The sequence below is a fragment of the Cryptomeria japonica genome, chromosome 4 (assembly GCF_030272615.1).
Source record: "Cryptomeria japonica chromosome 4, Sugi_1.0, whole genome shotgun sequence".
NCBI classification, from domain to species: domain Eukaryota; kingdom Viridiplantae; phylum Streptophyta; class Pinopsida; order Cupressales; family Cupressaceae; genus Cryptomeria; species Cryptomeria japonica.
In genome coordinates, this window is record NC_081408.1 from 224,446,132 (window position 1) to 224,452,131 (window position 6,000).

Below are 6,000 nucleotides of genomic sequence, written 5' to 3' on the forward strand. Positions count from 1 at the left end.
GCTCAAATGGACCTCACCGTTGAGCTCGCAGCACCCAAAAACCCCTATTTTCATATAAAATTTGTCCGATTTGGACACAGTTGCTCTAGAAGGCAAAAAAAATTTGCCCCAAGGCCGTACGACCCCAAGGCACGCAACACGAGGCAGAAAATTTTTTTTTAAAAAAAAAACAACAGTTTTTTTGGAAAAAATTAGTCGTCGCCAGTTCAAACAGTGCGCCGCCGGTGTGCAGCCCGGTGGCCACTGCCCGACCACCGCCGCCGGCTGTTTCCACCGACCGCGGCCAGGCAGCCACCGCCGCGCCGCCGGTGAAGCCCGCCGCCCCCGAGCTGTCCGTGCACCTCCCGCTCTCCACCAACACTAGCGGTGCCACCCCCGCGCCACCCCTGCGCTAGCTCCTAGTCGCCCAACGGACTAGGGGCCCTTTTTTTTAAGCCCTTGAGGGCTAGAAGGGCCATTTGGATTTTTTGGAGCTGTTTTACAAAATCGGGCATAAATCGGACGTCCGATCTCCATTTTTTGAAAATGAATAGGCATTGGAAAGCTGACTCCGAGCCCGTTCTAATGGTGCAAGAATTTTTTCATATTTCTCTATTTTGATTGTATTTTTTCACAGTCAAAGTCTGATGAGCCTTTTTGCACTCTGAGGGGCATAACTTGCTCGTTTTTGCTTCATTTTTCGAAAGCGAATAGGCATCGGAAAGGTGGTTCTGTGCTCTTTCCAGATCTATAGTCTATTTCATTAGTAAATTCTTTAGGTGCTTAAAATTTTGTCTCAACCCATTACTGCTTTCTATCATTTTCAGGCTTTCAGTTTGTACTGGGGATTAGTTTTTTGCATTGTGGGGGGGTGTTTTTTCTTGCTTTCTATTATTTACATCAGAAAACCAGAATCTACAAACACCAAAACAAAACAACCAAACCCCTTCTGCATCTTTTGTCTAGTTCTGAAAGACCACTTAATAATAATTAAAAAAATTCAGAGCAGTTGAGGCACAGTTCACAGGATGGTAGACAAACCTATTGAATCTCTCACACTGCATAATTACCACACTTGGAAGGGTCGCATGATGACTCTTCTCCAGTCTTGAGGGTTATGGTCCTGTTTGGATGAGGTTCAAACTTAGTTGACACGTCCCTTTAAGGTTATGCAACATAGGAACAATATGGATCAGGCTATGGGATTGATGGCTTTACACATTTCTGACAGTCTCTAGTTTCATCTTGAGGGTTGTCTCACTCCTCGAGCCATTTGGACCAAGTTTGATGGACTTTTTGGTATTATCAACGAGTTCAGAGCTTTGCAGCTTGAGGTAGAGTTAACTTCCTTGGTACCTGATTCGTTTCCCTCTATTGAGGACTTTCTGATGAAGTTCAAACAACAAAGATCTATCTTGCAGGGTTGTGGTAAGACTAAGACTGATACAGAGTAAATTTTCTTGATCCTCTCCAAGCTTCGGGGTCCCTTTCAGATCTTCTCTTCAACCTTCTATTCCACCATGGATGCCTTGGGTGCTCGACATGTCATGCCTTCCTTTGAGGTCTTTTGTGATCGTCTGACTCGTGAGCAAGCTAAGCTTAAGTAGTTGGATTCACTTTCAGGTTCACAGAACCAAGCATTGTAGCCCGGTCCTCCAAAGGAAAACAGAAGCAGAAACCGAAGCTTAAGAAAGATTCAGAGGGTAGTGAGAATCTCTCCAAGCCACCACCTAAGTTTGATTCAAAACCACAATCCAATTCTAAACAGGGCAAATCTTCAAAGTCTGGTGAGTTTTCCTCCAAGACTAAGAAGAAATCTGGTGATCCTTGCAGTTTTTGTGGCAAGGAAGGACATCCTGTTTCCAGGTGTTGGAAACGTTTAGAGGCTTTGGAGGAAGCCATGCAGCAGCATAATATCAGTGCACCTCAGCCTCCTTCACAGCCCACAGGGAAAGGTCATGCTCTTTCTGCACAAGCAATGTCCTCCGCATCCACTTGGATTCTAGATTCTGGTGCCTCTCACCATATGACACACACAGAGGATTTGGTCACCGCTCTTGCCCCTATAGGCACTAGACATATTGTAGTTGGTGACTCAGAACAACTTTCCGTTCAAGGTTCCGGTACTATTTCATTGGATGGTGGTTGTCTACAGGATGTACTTTTGGTTCCTGACATTTCGACAAACCTTCTATCCATTTATCAGATTTGCCACTCTGGCTCTGGTAAGACAGTTGAGTTCTCACCTTATGATGTGGTTATTCGAGATTTTCATGATCCTGACTTGGTTGTGGCTACTGGGAGTGTGGATTCTGCATCTCACTTATATAGTTTTGATGGCTTTGAGAGTTCAGACACTATTGGTTCCTCTCTTATAACACATTAAGATTCAGTGAGCAGGCTTTGGCATGAGCATTTTGGCCATGTCAATTAGAGATATCTACAACAGATGAGTACACAGGCACTTGTGATTGGGCTTCCACAGATTTCTTGTACGGATGGTGTATGTCGTGGTTGTGTTCTTGGCAAACATCATCGAGATCCTTTTCCTAAGGGTCGAAGCTCTCGTGATAGGGCAGCCCTAGAGTTGGTACACAGTGATCTTATGTCCTTTCCGACTCCTTCCTTTTCAGGGGCCCGTTATGTGCTTACTTTTATTGATGACTTCTCCAAACATACATGGGTGTACTTTCTTAAGTACAAGTCTAATGTCTTTGACTCCTTCAGGATTTTTAAGACATTTGTGGAGAAGCAATCTGGACTTTCTATCAGGAGGATACGCACAGATAATGGGGGGGAGTATGTTAATCAGACTTTCAGAGTCTTTTGCACTAAGCATGGTTTACAGCATCAATTTATAGTTCCTTACACCCCTCAGCAGAATGGTGTTGCTGAGAGAAAGAATAGAACCTTACGGGAGATGGCAAATTGTATGATACAGTCTCGAGCTATGAGTTCTTCATTTTAGGCTGAGGTAGTCAATTATGCCAATTATATTCAGAATCGGATGCCTCATAAGGCATTGCGACATATGACTCCTGAGGAGGCTTGGACCCATGTCAAGCCTGATGTTTCTACATTCTGAGTTTTTGGTAGTGAGGCTTGGGCATTTATTCCTGATGCTCAGCGGAAAGCCATGGAGAGGAAGAGCCAACCACTCATATTTGTTGGCTACTATGAGGATGTTAAGGCATACAGGTTGTTTGATCCTGATTCTAGAGAGGTCCTGTTTCGGTGGGATGTCCAGTTTGATGAGCTCTATCCTCAGATAGATTCTCCATCACTAGCTTCTCCCTCATTGCCTACTCCTTCCTCTTCATCTCTTGAGGATTACTTATCTCTTGAGGATGATGTAGATGATGATCCACCATCTCCACCACAACCAGTTGCTCCATCTTTGCCGAGGTGGGCCCGTGATACTATTGAGGCAGCTAGTTCTTTGGCAAGTGATCCTTCAGATACTCGTCGCACTCGTGCTCAGACATCTGGTTCTAGTCTTTTGAGTCATGCCATTTCAGATGATCCTCAAAAGTTTTCAGAAGCGATAGGACACCTTGAGTGGGATAGGGCCATGGATGAGGACTATTCTTCTTTGATGAAGAATCATACTTGGGATCTTTGTCCTCTTCCTAAGGGAAGAAAGTTGGTTCGGTGCAAGTGGGTGTATCATACCAAGTATGCTACAGATGGTTCTATTGATAAGTATAAGGCCTATCTTGTTGTGAAGGGGTTTTCTCAGGTAGAGGGTATTGACTACTCTGAGACCTTTTCTCCTATTGCCAAGATGAATTCTATATGCTTGGTACTTTTACTTGCAGCTTCACAGGGATGGACAGTGTTTCAGATGGATGTGAAGAGTGCCTTCTTGCATGGAGACCTACATGAGGAGATCTATATGGAGCAACCTCAGGGATTTGTGTAGGACACTTCTTTGGTTTGCAAACTTTGACGTTCATTGTATGGTCTCAAACAAGCCCCTAGGGTTTGGTATGAGAAGATAGACTCTTTCTTGCTTTCCTCTCACTTCACACGCTGTCATTCCGATCACACAGTGTATATTCAGCATTAGGAGGGTGATCTTTTGATTCTTGTGCTATATGTAGATGATCTCATCCTTACAGGTAGCTCATCCTCCATGATTCAGAGTGTTCAGAGAGCTTTGATGGAGTAGTTTGAGATGACAGATCTTGGTCTCTTGCACTTCTTTCTGGGTCTACAGGTTATTCAGTCTTCGGATGGGATTTCCATATTTCAGGAAAAGTATGCTCTTGATATACTTCAGTGATTTGGCATGCTTGATTGCAAGTATGCCCCCACTCCATTTCAGTCAGGTGTTGTTTTGTCTTCCACTTTCTCTACTCCTTCAGTAGACCCCACTTTATATAGGCAGTTGGTTGGTAGTTTGTTGTACCTGACACATTCTCATCCTGATCTTTCCTTTGCGATTGGCCTTGTCTCTCGGTTCTCCCATGATCCTCATGAGAGTCATTGGCAAGTAGCCAAATGTATTTTGAGGTACATTCGGGGCACAACTCATTATGGCATTCACTAAACTTCAGGATCCCCTCACATCATTGGCTTCACTGACTCCAATTGGGCTGGTGATGTCAATGATCGAAAGTCTACTTCTGGCTTTGTTTTTTGCCTTGGTTCTGGTCTTATCACATGGTCTTGCAAGAAGCAATCTGCTATTGCATTATCATCTACAGAGGCTGAGTACCGTGCAGTAGTGTTAGCCAGTCAGGAGGTTTTATGGCTTTGGCAGTTGATGACAGAGTTTGGGTTTCCTCCAGATTGTCCCACTATTCTTTGGTGTGACAATCAGAGTTCCATTCACATTTCTCGCAACCCAGTGGAGCGTCAATGGACAAAGCACATTGAAATCCACATGCACTTCATCCGACAGTTGATTCAGGATGGTTCTCTCATCTTGGAGTACATTCCTATGGAGGAGCAGGTTGCAGACATCTTCACTAAACCTTTGGCATCTCCGCGCTATCTTCAGTTGCGCTCCATGCTTGGGTTGAAGGAAGTTGTCCTTGGGGGGTCTCAGTGAGGCCTTCCTTCCTTCATGTTTTCTTTTCAGCATGTTTCTGTATCTCTTTTTTGGAGAGGAATTTTTTCCCACTAGTTTTTCTCCTTTACTCTGCTTTATAGAGATTTTCTTGTATTCGGGTACCTGATCAGGCCTTGTTGCCGGGACCCTTTATTGCATTGTAGTTCCTTTGCTTTCTTCTGCATTGTTTGTAGCTGCATTGTTGCTCATCTTAAGGGGGGGTGTTAGAGTAAAGTAATTAATTTACTTTACTCTCCTCTTAAGATTTCACTTTATGCATATTAGTCATTTAATAATTAATATTTAATTATTAAATGCTCTCACCTTAGGGTTAGGTTTTCCTTTCGGTGTTGATCTCCTTTATAAGGATTGATCTCTTGTATTATTGTCATATTCTTGATTCATTTTTCTCTGATAATAAATCTTTTCACTTTGTCAGAGCCAAAACCCTTGTTTCGTTCTTTCTTTCTCTATGACAGGTTTCTTGCATGCAGGTTTCTTTGGGTTCTATGGATTTGTATTTCTCAAATCCTACAATAGGACTTCGTACTGCCATACAGTGGATATTCACAACTTATCATCAATCAAGTCAATGATGATTACAGTACAAAAGATGACAAGCTAACACCTTATAAACAATTGGTGGAACAATACAAACAATAGTTCACCAATATAACATTTGAGTAAATCCCAAGAGCACAAAACAAAGCAACTAACACTATGGAAATAGTAGGATCTCTCTTGGACATGCCTAATGTAGACGTATAAAAATGACCACATTCTTAAATGAATATTTTATGTTCATTTCTCTATTTAATTAAATCCAATTTAATTAAATTATCCACATTCTTCTATTTTATTAAATAAATTATTCAATTTATTTAAATTAAATTCACTATACCATTTAATGAATAAATCATTTTATTCAATTAAATCCCCCATAGCCATTTTTAATTAAATTCAAA